Genomic DNA, 16,704 nt, shown 5'->3' on the forward strand with positions numbered 1-16,704 from the left:
TCATTATGAGACCATAAAATGCAATATACTCCATAAATATTGATGTGATGCAGTACCTAAATTACATTTAGACTCTGCTGAAGACAACAACCACAAAGTGATGAAAAATTAAGTCTCGTATGGTAACAGAAGTATACAGAGGGGAAAAAAAAACCCACCCTGAGTTCTTTTGAATATAGCACAAATAAGATGCTTGCTAGTCAATAACAGTAAACTTAGTAAGATTATTTAATTTAAAAGTATGATAAAATGTGTTTAAATTGCAATAAAATTAAGGAGACAATTGTGCTGAAACTAAAATAACACTGAATGCCTTTTCATACAGAAAACGTACTCGAATACTGTAATTCCTAAATGAAACATTCTTACCTCAGTCTACCATTTATTGCCTTTTCTATATATCAACCACTATGCTAAGTAATTCACAGAGAAAATTTTATTTAATCCTCACAACTAATCCATGTTGTAAGTATTCATGTTCTTTTTCTAGGTTGAAAACACAAAACACCAGTGAGAGTAAAATAGTTTGACTGACATCAAGAGCAAGAAGTAGAGTCCCAACTCGACCCAGGTCAGAGTCATAGCACTATATTGATTCGTGCTGGTACTATATGCTGTGGAACCCCATCTTCCTGGTAAAGCACTATGTACATTTCTCTTGGGCTTAGCTTATCAAAAAGAATCCCTCCACCTAGCTCCCATCTAATATAGTCAGACTATTTATTCTATGTGTTTAGGTTATGTAAAGTTCTGGAAGTAGGATGAGTTTATTCCCTTTTCTGTTTAAAAAAATATAGTTTTTTTCTTATCAGCAGCCCTATTATTGCTTTAGTTATGAGGAGATCAGAACTTGTTTTTATATTTCTGAACCTCAGTTAATTTTATTAGAATTCACATTGTTCACAGAACATGTGTTTCTTACACTCTTTTGCTAATGAGACTATAATGCAGTCTCTTCTAAATGTGACTTTTTTCTTTTTGTACGTGAAATTGGAATTGTCTTCCTCAGAATTCTCTTTCTGGATTTGGTAATTTAACTGGTTATTCAATACTTGAAAAATTCACAATTTTTTGCAGCATTGGCTAATTACATAGTGGTAGTCTGTAATCTGACACAATATCTAAAATGATACAAAATTGAAAAAACATGATTTTCAGTAAAAAATATAACTTTTATATCTTGATGACAATTTGACATTAAGTGTGCATATGATTCACCTTGCTAAAGAAGATAGCAAAATGAATTCTAAAACTTTTAGCAATATTTTCCAAGTAAGATAATTCTTCAAAATTTATTTTTCAAGAAAAGTAACTCAAATTGCTCCAAGAAATAGCTGTTTTTATTGGTTTCATTAAATTAGAGTCTTATATTTAGAAAATATGCTTACAAATTTTATAAATCCTATAGAATGAAGCTAATATGTAATTTTAACACAATATTTTAAGTAGAATTATGCAAGCCCAGAGTCTATATTTCTTCATTTACATATGCCCACTGTTTTGAAAAAATATTATGTCTCTGATAGTTTCAGAAAGTTTATCTGCCTACATATAATTAGAGGTATTCTTTGAGTCCACTGATGCTCTTGACATTGGTAACAGGTAGATTTATTTGCTTTTAATGTTTACGTGTATGGGATTTTTAAAAATTGTTGACATGATTGCACATGTCCTCATTTCCTCCCCCCATCTTTGTCCCCCTCCTCCAAGCCCCTGCTCCCCTTTCCCTCCGTCCATCCCCATATTATTGTCTGTGCCCGTAGGTTATATATATATGATGATCTTTGGCTAATCCCTTCAGAATATGTAGAGATTTGGCTTTGAGTTTCCATCATTGTCCTATGGAAAGGGTGGACGTTTTTCTTTCAAATTTTGGTTTCCTAACCCTATATTATTTTTGCATGCAAGGGCATCAAATATGTTCCAAAACACCATTTCTCTTAATATGTAGGTTATAATTTGGTTTACAGGAATCATTTTTGGAAAATAGAACGAATATTAGAATTATAAACTTTTATGGCCATGTTGTAAAAAAATGAGCTTAACATTACTATGCAGCAGAATCAGGTCCATACTCATAAAGTGAATCAGCATATAGTAATTAGCTGCTAATTATTAGCACATGGTGCAATGAGGAATTCTTAATGAAAGTTGATTAATTAGAGTTCCAAAGCATTTTAGATGTTCTAATATTTTGTTGACATAAACAGAAATAATGTAATTGAAAGGAATATATATCCTACTTTTATCTCAAAAAGATAAAGTGGCTACAAAGTTAATATTTCCAAAGAAGGAAAATACAATAAAATGATACCATAAAACACGGATATGATTTAAACTGTGGATGGATGGCAAAGAAAAAAATCTATCATATTAAAATAAGCCATAATTATCACTATGTTCTATACAGTGTGCTGAGTGTGATTTAAATGGATCACTTCTTTAATTCCTTATAGCAGTCATTTTCTTTTTCATTGTTAAAATGGTTTACTGTTGTTCTATTACAGTTGTCCCAATTTTTCCCCCATTCCTCTCCCCTGCCCCACCCACCCAGGTTCCCACAGTCAATCCCCACCCTCTTGTCCATATCCATGGGTCCTTTATACATGTTGCTTGACTAGACTCTTCCCCTTTTTTCCCTGTTATCCTGCTCCCCTCTCCCCTCTGGTCACTGTCAGTTTGTTCCTTATTTCCCTGTCTCTGTTTCCATTTTGCTCATTTCTTTGTTTTGTTCATTTGGTGCCACTTATAGATGAGATCGTATGGTATTTGTCTTTTTCTGACTGGCTTGTTTCATTTAGCATAGTTGTCTTGACAGCAGTCATTTTTTAGGAATTAGTGTATGCCATTAGTTATGGTATTGCTTCATTAATCACTCTTAGGTTGTAGCTCATTGGTTGGATTATTTCTGTATTTCTAGAAGTAACTTCTTATGACCAAGTCGAGAACCAGCTTTTTGAGCTCCTCCAACTATTTTATAAGCATCTAATCTCTGTGTTAAAGTATTTCCTGATTTAATAACTACCTGTAGTTGTTTCTTTTTCATGCACTGAATTATACATAATTATATATACAGTGGAACCTCAGTTCTCAAACAGTTCCTTCAAGAAAACTGTTCAGGAGATGATTTGTTCAAAAACCAAGATCCTTTTGTTGCCTGAGAGCCATGTGACCAACCACACAGCGATCAGCATGAAAGGGTTATCATGCTGACAGTAGAGTATCCAGGCCTGAATTTTGTTAGCCAACTGAGATATTCTTTTCCTTGGACAAGTTGGTCAAGAAATGAATTGTTCAAGAACTGAAGTTTGACTGTAATTGCTAAGGTTTGCTTGATCTTAGGAGAACAAAAGACCAGTTATGTAGCCTAATCAAGAGCCAATGGTGACATAGATGGTCTGTCCACTTAGAGATATTGAGAAATGGTTTGATTTATTAAATGGTATACTTTGTTGTGCTGAAGTCATTTGTAATTAATTGAGTATGTGGTGTTGAGATGGAAAAGAAAGTAAAAGGAACTATTGTCAAATAAGTATTATAAGTCGAAACCCAGTTTTGATTTTTGACTACTGACAGATTTCAAACCCACCCACTCCCCTTTTCCTTTCTGACTCAGAGCTGTCGGGCTGATAGGAAAGCCCAGGTCCTCCCTCCCTGGGTGCCAGCAGGAAGTTTAATTCATGTAAGCCCCACCCGGACTGGGAACCCTCACACCCTTGTCCTACACATCATAAAAATCAAGACATGATCCTTTCCCAGTTCTCTCAAGCCATTTTCAGACTAGTTTGAGAACCAGCCCTGCTGTCCGTACAAAATACCATTATGTGAATAAAAGAAAACCTTTCTATACTTTCCTGGTACAAATGTGGCATCATCAGTCTCAATGGCTGAACCAAATTTAGGGAAGAGCTCATTTGCAGCATTGTTGTGACCCCAACAGTCAGCACAGTGAACAGGGTAGCAGGGGCTCTAGACAATGATGGCCACCTCTGGGAGTCTTCTATTGCTATGGCTTGCTAATTGGATCTACTTCCTGTTGACAAACTTTCACTTTCAACTCTGTTGCTCTGTGCTTCACTGATTGAGCCCTACTGGGCCATTGTTAGTAGATTTAACCTACCTAAGTCAGAAGTTTTAATAATTGATGAAGAGAGACAGTAGTATGAGAATGGGGCTGCTTTTAATGTTGCTTTCATTGTGAGTCTTTGCTCAGATGTATCTCTGCATCAGAAGCTGAATTATACCAAGAACTGGCAGAGAAAAGTCCAGCCATTGTTAATATAATGAGAACAGTTTGTGTGACATCGATGTAATTTGGCAACCAATGAAAATGGACTGGAAGGCACATGTGTGAACAATGATGACTTCACTGTACTAGTCAGTGGGGGTGGTAGGCACCAGTGAATAAACATGTGTACTCTCTGGCCATCACATTCAAAAGGACTGAGTGAGTAAAGCAATGAATCTGCATCAAATTTTGTATTAAGCTTGGGCATTCCTCTGCAGAAACGATTTGGTTGATTTAGAAGGCTTTCAGGGATGATGTAACATGTGCAGCACAAATGAAAGTGTGACACAGTGCTACAAAGATAGTCAAAAATCTGTTGAAAGTGATCCATTTTCTGGAAGGCCTGTGAAAGGCAGAACACCTGAGAAGGTTGAAAGTGTAAGGGCTGCAATTAACAAAGATGTTCAACTGATAGTTGATAGCAAGAACTAGAAGCTGATCTGTGGATTCTGAAAACTACTGTGTCCGAGATTTTGATGTAGGATCTTTCCATGAAATGTGTCATTGCAAAAGTTGTTCTTCATCTTCTGTTACCAGAGCAGAAGGAGCATCGTGCTGCAGTTGCTAATGACTTGATTCAAACCATATCAATGAACCAGATTTCCTCAAGAAGGTCATAACTTTGAAGGAGACTGAGATGTCATTGTCCTGTGTACAATGTTTCTTGTATCTTCTATCTTCTTCAATAAATGCCTCTATTTTTCCTAGTACATGGCTGGACACTTTCTGGACAGACCACATGTATCTCAATTCTAGAGTAAATTGTGAAAAAACACTAATATGAGGAAAAAAATTCTTACTTTGTAATAACTGGTAGCATCTCAGAAATGTATCCCCAATTTCTAGTGTGCTCTGAAGAAAGAAAATACATGCAATATATAAACATATATATTGAAATATATGGTCCAGTTGGGTAGTTGCCCCTGTGAAAAAGCAGTTAATATGTGGCATGCTGCAGACGCAGTCTTTAAAACAGGTGGCTCACTAGAATCCTACCAAGCGCCTGAGCTATAGCTGCTGCTCATGCCTCTGTCATAACAAAGACCCTCATATTCTAGATCATAGGAAGTGACAATCCGGCATGCATAGCACAGCAAACCTACCTCAGGCTCAGTGTTCTTCAGTCAAATAAAGCAACCATATCCATGAGGGAGATTTTTAACACTGACAATATTGATTTGAGACCTTCTAGAGGAGGGAACATATAAAAAATGGACATGGTAGTGATGAGCTCACTGTTATATCCAGGAAGAACAAACTGGCAAAGAATTAAACTAATAAAAATCCTGGATACGGGGATGGGGGAGGGGGGACACAAACCTGAAAAGAAGTCCACAACTTGGCTTAATAAGAAATCCAAAATTTGCTGACAGAAACTTATACCACAACAGAAAAGGGAGCTGATCTCCTTTTGCACTACATCATTTTTGAATTAACTGTAACATCTGCTAAAATGCACTAATTGGCAAATTTTCATTGTCTTAATTGATTTGAGCTCAAGAGAGAGTTATACTTGGAGATCCACTAAAATTAAATAAGGTAACTTCTATACTCCTACTGAACTTATGTAGAGGATGAGCAGGTATGTCTCACCTTAAGTACTAGAAATATTGCCTTGCCTAAATTCCTCATGCTCCCTTTGCCCTACAATATGATATAATGGGCAAGAGCATCCAGACCTAAGGAGTAAAATTTAATTAAGTTGCCCTGGCTGGTGTGGCTTGGTGGATTGAGTGCCAGCCTGAGAACCAAAGGGTTGGTGGTTTGATTCCCGGTCTAGGGGACGTGCCTGAGTTGCAGGCCAGGTCCCCAGTGGGGGGCACATAAGAGGCAACCACACATTGATGTTGCTTTCCCTCTCTTTCTCCCTCCCCTCCCCTTGCCTCTCTCCAAATTTAGATAAATAAAATCTTTAAAAATATTAAATTAAGTCTTTGGTACTTAAAATCCACTTGACAAAAAAGAATCCCATGGATCTTGATGCTGCCTCCCCACTTTTTGATAGGTAATTAAATATGTTACAGAAAGCCAATACAAGTATTTCTAGAGTATATATCCCTGACCTCCAGCCCCAGCTAGAAAAACTTAGACAGAAGTCGTTAGAAAGATCAAATCAAAGTTTAACTTCAGAGTCGTCAATATTTTTTATCAGATCAGGAATATATCAGGCTGAATTGGTTCAACTAAATTTGTGCTTTTAAGCTTTGTGTATATACTACAACTGTGATTTCCTAGACTCTAAATCATAGAAAAGTTGTTTAAATTAGAGAAATTTAAACAAGTTGTGTTTTAGTATTGTTTAATCAAGCTTCACTTTTATAGTTTCACCTAAAAATCTGTTTATTAGCCCATGAATTATTAATCAAGTACATATATATACACACATATCGATAATATGTATACATATATACACATGTATAAATACATGCATGTGACATAATTTAAAATAATGTTAAGTGTCTTATAATTAAGATCAAGAATAGGTGATTTTAACTTTTCAGGCTATTGCATGTCATTGGAAACCTAGGGGGTGAATTTCATTTTTGGTTCTCAAATATGCCCCATATCACTCATCACTCACAGTTTCTGGATATTTGAATTGATCATTTTACTTAGAAAAAAGGTGTCTCATTTCACCATGACTATGAAGTGATATGTTTGAGGTCAATCTGCTCTTGCAGGGGAGATTCATTCTGGAAAGGCTGAGATTTGTGAAGGTTGCTAGACTCTACCGTCCTCTCCTACAACAGATATTATTAGCAATGGCTTTTGTCATCATTTTGTAAGAACATCTCATGGCAGCTGCTTAATTAGGATCTGATGAAATGTCAGAACCTAAAGAAACTTAAGAAGCACTCTGAGTAAAACAGAGAGAAAGATACAATTGCTTATTTCACTAATAACTTGTCATAAGCAAATGAGTAATTCTCTATATTCCTTCAATGCTCTCGGATATCAACTCTGGCTATCTCTCAGTGTCTCTGCTTGCAGCTGGTCCTTTCCTACAGAGATGGGTTCTTCGAATCAACCACATAGCCATAACAGATCATAAACTATGCTTGATTTCTAGTGATAGCCATGGTAGTTGGTGGTCATCATTTTAGCAATTTACAAAATTAGAGTAACATTGTGATCAAGCCTATGTACCATGCTAGATGATGTCTTTTTGCTGTGGCAGGGCAGAGACTTCTTTCGCCTCCTGGATGCAGAGTGAGTTTTCCTGTTCTCTGTCTTTCCTCCAAAGTATTCTCTCTCGTTAATGCCTCAAAACATGTATGTAGGACGTAGGACACATCGCACACATTTCTAATTTCTCATTCAATTCATTTCTCTGCCCCCCCATCAGTAGTCACCAAGGGTGAGAATATAACCACAAAATAAAGTTTTAGTAGAGGTGTGGGCTCTCCTATCATTCCCCAAGGCTAATAAGCATTCCAAGCCATAAATGTAAACCAGCATTATAATCACAGAGCTAGTCCAATGGAAATCTTTCTTTTTTCCAGTGGAAGTTAAAAAATTGAATTAATGGTAGTGTTCAGTTAGGGACCATTCTTAACTACAACACAGAAATAACTCTAACCAGGCAATTAGTAATCACTGAATGTCTAATTTATTCATTCAGCAAGTATTTTGAGAAGTTACTCTGAGTAAGATACTCTCCTAGCTACAAGGAATGCAACCATGAGAAATACAAACAAAATTCTCTGACTTGCAATATTTGACAAATCCTTATAATACTTATGGCTGACTTTATGAAATGTATTTATTCAGCTATGTATTTCATTTTGCAATTCTTCCTCCACTAAATTTAAGAATCTATGCGGGCAGGGAATTAATTATCTGACTTACTCATACCTCCATCTCCAGTGCCTGTATTAATATCTGACATAGAGATATATTAGTTTTGAGTGAAAGAATAAATAAATGAAAAAAAAATAAATGAATAAAATTCATGTGGGTGAAATTAGAGTCTCATCTAATTTTTGAACATTGACTTAGGGAATGCTGCCCTACTAGATAACTCCAAAATCTTAGGAAAGTTTAAAACAAAGAAGTTTATCTTATACATGTTAAATATTTATTATGAATTGGCTGGAATCTCCACTCTATATGTCTTCACTCTGTAGTCTGGTCTGATGATGTAGCACTATTATCTCTGCCAGTCAGAGAGAGAGGAGGAGAGTGAACTATGAACTATAAAGGAGAGTGAACTATTGCCTCACACCATTGAGCAGATGCTCCATAGCACAAATGATATACGACAGTATTTCTCACACCTTATTATCCAGCCATAGTCACATGATCCCACCCAAATATAAAAGGAACAGAAAGAATAATCCTCCAATGCACCCCCAAAATAGAGAGCTATATGTACTTCATGAGCAGCACAAATTATTACCACATACATGTTTTTCAATATATAGATCTATAGATGTAAAGGGGTAAAATAAAACAGGAATCTTGAGTAGAAATTTTAGGTTCAGGAGTGCAATTTTAAATAATACATCAAGGAAGGTCTAACTGAGATGTCGACACTAAACAAAGAAATTAAGTAGGTAGAGCAGTGAGATGTAAGGTCATCTGTGAGGCAGAGATTTCTAGACAAAGGGCAGAGAAATGCAAAGTTCTGAAGATACAGATCTATTTGTGTGTTCCTGGAATAGCAAGGGGGAGCTAAGTGTGTCTGGAGGGGAGTGCCTTGGGGGAGTGTAGAGAGAACTAAATTAATGATCTTATTAACCAATGTTACCCCAATAATTTAATACAAATGGGGGGAAAAGAGGTACTTATGAACCAGATCATGTAAAGCCACTTCAAAGGTTTGAATAGGAAGTAAAATGGTCTTTCCTACTCATTAACATTAACTTCCTGTGGTACTTTGTTGACAGTAGGCCCTATGGAGGCTAGAGTAGAAATGCAAGGAACGGCTATGAGGCATTCATCCAGACAGGAGACATAACGGTCTTGAAGCATGCTGGTAGCAATGAAGCAGGTGAGACAGCTGGATTCTGGTTTTCTCTTGAAGGTTGAACGAACATAGCTTGCTGATAAAATGTGTGTGGGCAGAGAAAGAAAGTCAGACAAGAAATAACAGGGTCTTATCCTGAGAAACAAAAAATCCAGCTTGTCCTGTAAGCTCTAGCTTTAAATGTGGTTACTTGGCCCTCCATTGCTACAATCCCCACTCTACCACCTGTTAACCTAACAATAAAAAGTCAAAATGAGAGACAACAAGTGTTTATTTGGGATTAAAATGAATTACAAATTGAGACGCAGAGATTCACACCGAAATCCAAATAGTGTCCCAATAGGATGGAGGCAAGAGGTTTTCATAGAAAAAGAAAGGGAATAAATACATGAATAGAAGAAAGTAATTTCAGTTGATGTTAACAAGCTGAGTTACTGTTTTAGCTGTATATGGCTGGTTACTGATTCTATCTTCAGAAAGAATATCCTTAATCATTGGTCCTCATAGTCAAGTTGTCTGCTTTTTCTGTCTACAAACTGTTGTTTATGAGAAAATGGTTTTGTTTGGCCCAATTCAGAGATTATCCTGTCCAGTTTATGCATTACAAAGGGTCAAGGAGCAAGACATACAAGACAGTTCCTCCGGAATGGCTGTTCTGGCTCCATTTTAAAATGACTCTACTCAGGTAACCTTTTCACATCCTCTTGTGCATGTGGTCCCCATCTGTCCAGAACTACTGCAACAGCCTCCAACCGGTATAATTCTCTTCACTCCTTCACTAAGAAGTTAATTCTCCAGGTAGTAACACAAGTAATTTTTTTAAACCAAAACATTTCCCATGACAGACACTAAATTTCCAAGTCTTTGCTTTGAATTTCAAAGGTCCCGCATGATGTGGCATTTGGCAACCAGTGACCTAATTTATATGAAATCTATTGTCTGCTTTGCTTACTCAGCTCCAGTGACACGGCATTTTTGTTACATGAACATAACAAATAATTTTTCCAGGTTTTCCCCTGCTATTTTCTGTGCCTGGAATGCTCGTTCCCTTAAGTACTTGTAAAGATCCTTAGTCACTTTAGTGATCTCTTCAGGTTGTTTCTGAATGTTTGATCTAAGATACTTTCCACTCACCACATAGGGGTGTCCAACCTTTTGGTGCCTCTACACCACACTGGAAGAAGAAGAGTTGTCTTGGGCCACACATTAAATACATTGCAACACACAATGACAACAAATCTCATAATGTTTTAAGTAAATTTGTGATTTTGCATTGGGTGTCATTTACAACCACCCTGGGCTGCATGTGGCCTGCAGGCCGCAGGTTGGACACCCCTGCAAAGCATACTGTCAATGATGCCAGGGCTCGGTTTGAACCTACCAGGTATATAAATGGTTGTGTTTGGCTCCCTTAGTACTCAGGATCCTAGGATTTATAACCCAATAAACTGGGCTGAAAATATCTATTAACAAAGAGGCTTATACAACAAGGAGTTAGAGAAAAGTGGTGAGTCTTTTCCTTGTACTCAAGTAGTAATCCATTTCCTTAGTGTCTATGGAACTAACTATGTGGACATGTTGAATATCTGCAGAAGTTGTGTGTTCTGTGTTCAATGATATTACCTAAATCTCTCCACTCATGCTACTTTTTCACTTAGTCCTACTTATTTTCTTTGAAATACTCACATTTGACTTCATTAAAAAATTAGTCAGATACATATTTGGTTTTGTGTTTCTTCCCCCAATCAATTTAAGAGTTTATGAGGACAAGATGTTATCTGACTTGCTCATACTTCCCAGTGCCTGCATTAACACCTGGCATAGAGTGGGCACTCAGGATGTACTGGTGTTCGGTGAAAGAACAAATAAATGAATAAAATTCAGGTGGGCGAAATTAGAGTCTTCTACAGTGTTCCACTTTTTGAAGTTTAATTTAAGTAGTAATCTGGTGAACTGCTGGAAACTGGAGATGTCATAAGGTAGCCAGCACCATGAATGAAAAGGGAAAAGATTCAATTACCGATACTGTTAATATCTTGACAAAAGCAATTGCATTCTGCTGACATCCTGAAACAATTTGCAGAGTTCAAATATTGTTGTCTAGAAAATAGAATAAAGGTAAAGATAAATCCACAGTATAAGCCTTAAATAATGTTTATCTACTTTCTGTATGAAAATGTGTGCTTGGGTCATGCTGTTAAATTCTAAAAATGAATGTGGGGATAAACATTCTTCCAGAACATAATCTAAGCAGGACATTTAATGAACAGTTTTGGAAGAAAAATTGAAACCACATAGGCTCACTAATTGCAAATAGTATTTTAGAATAACATTTAAATCAAGACATAACACTTTCATTTCATCCAAACCTATACATTGGGTCAGAATATTGAACACTATGGCTTGGTTTATCGGAAAGTTCCCCAGGGACTCTGACAGTTGCAGGCTTACCAGCCATGTAAGTATAGCCAGATTATTAAAAATATGGTGCCTGGGTGATTTGATCCTGTGTCCTATGCTAAAGAAAGTTTTGAAATTTTAATTGACTTTTTAAAAAGTGTATCTGTTACAGCATAGTTTTATCACATGCTAAGGAACACTCTTAGGTTTCAAAATGTATTTATATTTTCATAAGTGCATTCCAAACTTCAATAAATTAGCTGAATGAAACATTGTAAAGGCAAGAGTAATGATTAGAACATTTTAGAAACAACTATTTTTGTGTTAATATTGGAAATAATTTCAGATCTCAATTAAGAATAAAGACGATAGTTGACAGAAACAGCAAATTTGACATGATGTGCTTTAAAAATTTCAGCATGGACCAGTAATTACTGAAATAAGCGCCTCATGAATAGCATTCAAGTTGGCTTAACAATTTTATTACATGGAGTATGGTAAAAATTCAACTTAGAAAATGAAGCTTGCTTTACCCCTATTTTAATGACAAGATCACAAGAGGTCAAGGTAAGGGAAAACAGTAGAACAAATAATATATTCCTTGTTTGTGATTTCATATACTTTTAAGGGATACTGTCAATGATGCCAGGGCTCGGTTTGAACCTACCAGGTATATAAATGGTTGTGTTTGGCTCCTTTAGTACTCAGGATCCTAGGATTTATAACCCAATAAACTGGGCTGAAAATATCTATTAATAGGTGTATGTATCAAAGAGTTGTGAGAAAAGTGGTGAGTCTTTTCCTTGTATTCAAATAGTAATCTATATCCTTAGTGACTATGAAACTAAATATGTAAATATGTTGAATATCTGAGGAAGCTGTGTGTTCTGTGTCCAATGATATTATTACCTAAGGCTATCCATATCTGTATTTATATATCCATATCTACATATGTACTTGCTATATGTTAGCTTCTGTAGTACTTTTTACTCTCAGTTTTTGATTTCAGATATGTTGCTCAAAAACCCAATTTGACAATTGTAATATTCTTTGAACCCATCTTGGTCTGAGTAAAATGCCCACATTCTTTCCACTATGCAACACAACCTCCCAAAGCAGAGATTCAGGTACACTTAACATTTTATAGATAACCTGTCTATAGAAACTTTTTTCTTCCTGGTTGCCACCCATGATTCCACCCTTACCCTCCCTTGCAAAAATAAAACCACATCCCACAAAATAATATATACATGAATTGTATAATCTCAAGGTTTTGTATAATGTTTTCATTAAATGTTTTATTAAATGATAAAAAATAATATTATGGATGCTACAACTCATGAGATTTTCAGATACTCTGTAGTTATACAATATTAAATTACTAGTATTAGTTTGATTTACTTTATAAATCCTAAGGAATTTTACATCCACATTTTATGTATACTCTTTATATTTGTAACCATGTTATCACTAAACAATTCTGTAGAAAATGTTAGTTCTAATATTTATTTTCAGTTGAACTTATGATTGATTGTATTTTGTTCAAGAACAGTAGACAATATCTAAATACATCTGTGTTTCTTGCTTCTCCCTTGACATTGGAATTAGCCTTGATCACTTGGCATGTGTCTCCTTTCAAAACAAGGGCAGTATTTCAATTGCTATTCATTTGTACCCAATTCTGGCTAAACTGTTTAATTCACATGGAACTGCAGAAATGGTAGCTGTGGGCTTTGTTTGTTCTTGTTCCTGTAAATCACAGGACAAGACAGGTTTTAGGGCACTGTTTGAACCAGTCCCTCGGGTGCCCCTTAACAAATAGGTGTCACTCACCAATGCTGGTGATGATGACTTCCTGATTTCAATTGCACTTTTAGAGGGCTAGAAAAGTGACCTATGGCCTTTCTTGCAGTGGGTCCCAGGAAGATGGGAAATAGTAATTATAGTGTAATAAAGCACACGAGGACTCTATTTAAATGGCAGAATTTGCATTTAAATGGAAATTTCAAAATGAAAACATGTAAAAGCTTGATAGGTACAATATTTAGTATACAGCTCATGCCAGCTGCTAGAAGCACACTTAGTTGCATGCCACGGGTGGCTTTGCAGAGGGGGACTTCTGTGCGTGCTCAGAGGGCAGGGGCAGAGGGTGTGTGAGACTGAAACGGAAAAGGAAAATCGGTCATAGTTATGACCCATTTCATCAAATTGAATTAATAAGCATATTTTGGTTTTTAAAAGAGAAGGGAATGGATTCTCTGGGGGCACTCCAATGTTATGACCTATAGATAATAAAAATGACTGATTAACACTCAGGAAATGTAATGGAATTTAACTTGCTAAACTTCTCACAGTAATTCTGCATCAACCCATTCATTGAAAGTGTTTATTGATATCCAAAATATACATAACCTTAAATACATTTGACAATCAAAAATATTTTGAAGTTGATATAAAAAATTTATCATAGAAGTGATTTTTCTTTTTTTTTTAAATAAAGGAGATGCTCATGAAGATACCTTTGCCAATTGTAAGATGGCAGATGCACTCACTTCAGTGCAACGCAGGAAATAATGTGAAGGGAAATGATGTTTAAAGATTATGTGTTAATTTAACTGCAATGTATTTTGCTTGGGTAGTGATTTTATTGAATAACTCAACAAGTATACCCTATCTAAAGGGAATTATAAAAGGTAATAATTTAAAGATTCCCAATGTATAAAATGTTCTGTCAGAATTAAAGTTATTAACTATTTAATGAATAGCTATAGGTCAATTAATTTTCTAATCATAAGACAAGGTGAAATGTATATATACTATTGTGTTTCAAATCTTGTCATATGAAAATATTCTTTGGCAGCTAAATGAATAAAATATACCTAGCATATTCTTTCTTAGATTTTATATATTTAAACACAGATACAGCTATCTATATTTTTTTAAAGTTTGAGACCATGTATGTGGAGGTAATTGCTAAAATGTGGAATATTTTCACTAAAGGCAATTCAGTATAGTAATTAATACATGTGAATGTTTCCTACCCTTTCGTGTTCTGCTCTTAGTTTGTATTTAATAATGCAAGCATAAGTACCAATGTCACCATGGACAGACTTACCTTATTTTTTGGATTTTCTTTAGCGTGTCTATTTCTAGTGTATTGAGCTGTTGGGTAAAAAAGAGATCCAATATATAGACAAATTTCTGCTGCCTAAATGTGCCTGTGGACTTGAAACTGTAGTGATTACATGAGGTATAAAGTAGAAAAGGACCAACATGTGATCAGTAGAGTTAGCAAGTTTAGAGCATGCCTAATTACAGAGTAAAAACTTTTGTGAATACATCAGTGACCATGTCAAAAACTAACAAATATTGTTAAAAGTTTCAGTTTGATAAAAAATTTCTTGGATGATGCTAGCTTTCTCTCAGAGAGATAAGCACATTTCTTTTCACAGGATTTGAACCCTATTTATAAGAGTTGTAGGTGTTCTCAAATGCCTGAAGATACGGCTCCCAGGCCTCAGTGGCCTTCAGTGATGGTGAGCTTGTTCCCTTCTACCTGCAATTAGGTCTTCTAATTTTCATTTCATTTATTAACTCCTAAATTGGACTTGTATGATTCTCTTGCTTAATCGTAATGGAAGTTAATAAAAAATAAAGAGTGGAGGCTCTGAAAACTTTTATTTATGTATTTATTCATTCTATACTTATTTGTTAAACTCTTACTATATTCCAGCTGTTACTTTAGTTACTGGACATACAGCAATGTGCATAATAAAAGGTTTGCATTCAAATTATGCTATCTAATATATATAACATGATGCTAGGTAACAAAAGCAAATTAAACATATGTTAAGATACAAGAAGGTGAAAGTGTGAGAGAAGCATTATTTTAAATGAGGTTGTAGGGGATCTGAATAAATTTAAAGTTGATTATGATGGAGGCCTCCTCGACAACTTTTGTGTAGATGTTGCTAAGTGTCCAGAGTCTATACTTTGCTCGGTATTTTTGGCAGTACCACTCCCACTCAAGCCTCATTTTTTTCTTAATATTTCTCCATTTACTTTGAGTATAATCTTCTCTTCTGTTACATCTCTGCATTCATATTTCCCCTGGCTATTTTAGGTCCTTTGAGTTGATTGCAATAACATCCTCTTGGGTTGTCCAATTGCATGAAATCTCTGAGGTTGAGGATGGGCAATAATGAGTTGGTTTTACCTATATATAAACTGATCCTGTGATTATATTAGCTGGAGTATAATACATTAACCAATTAAAATGCCAATCACCAAAGAGATAGCCAAAGATATATCTCTGGAAAGAGGTATCTATGTAAAGTATGCCAAGTCTAATGAATTACTTGGGTTTAAGTTGCCATCACATTTTTACCTTGAGACCCCATACCTGAAACATGTGCCTTGATACACTCTCTGTAAATATTGTTGTTATTTTACAAAGTGTCTAAATCCTGTCCCTGATCACTAGTTATGCAAACTGTTGTTTAATCGCATTAATTCACCATCTGTCTACCTGATACCTGAAAACTCACTGAGACCTTTTGTATGTAATAAATTGTTGATGACATGGAAACTAAAGGCCAGGCCCTGTGCCTGGCTCAGTGATGTCATATTCCATTTGCCTTCTGCAACAATAAGAATCCTGTTGTTTTTCATCGCTAAAGCAATCTGTTAAAAATTCTACAAGGAAAATTCTTTATCCATTAAATATACAACCATTAAATATATCTGATTTTGATTACCAGTTATGGGCCAGTTGTCATTCCCACATTTGAGGATACTAGAATTAATAGGTGATTTATGTTTTCATCTATTCATTGGTGATTCAGATTTTGACATGACCTTTGTATTATTTTTGGAACTTTTTAAAAATTACTATTGAATTTATTGAGGTGATTGCTTAATAAAATTATATAGGTTTCAGGTATGCAGTTCTGTAATGCATGATCTGGTAGTTGGATAACAGAGGTGATAACAACTTGGAGCAAATATTAGTAAAAATGAAATAAGATTGGATTTTATATAGCCAACC

Source organism: Desmodus rotundus, chromosome 4 (genome assembly GCF_022682495.2).
Source record: "Desmodus rotundus isolate HL8 chromosome 4, HLdesRot8A.1, whole genome shotgun sequence".
Taxonomy (NCBI): Eukaryota; Metazoa; Chordata; class Mammalia; order Chiroptera; family Phyllostomidae; genus Desmodus; species Desmodus rotundus.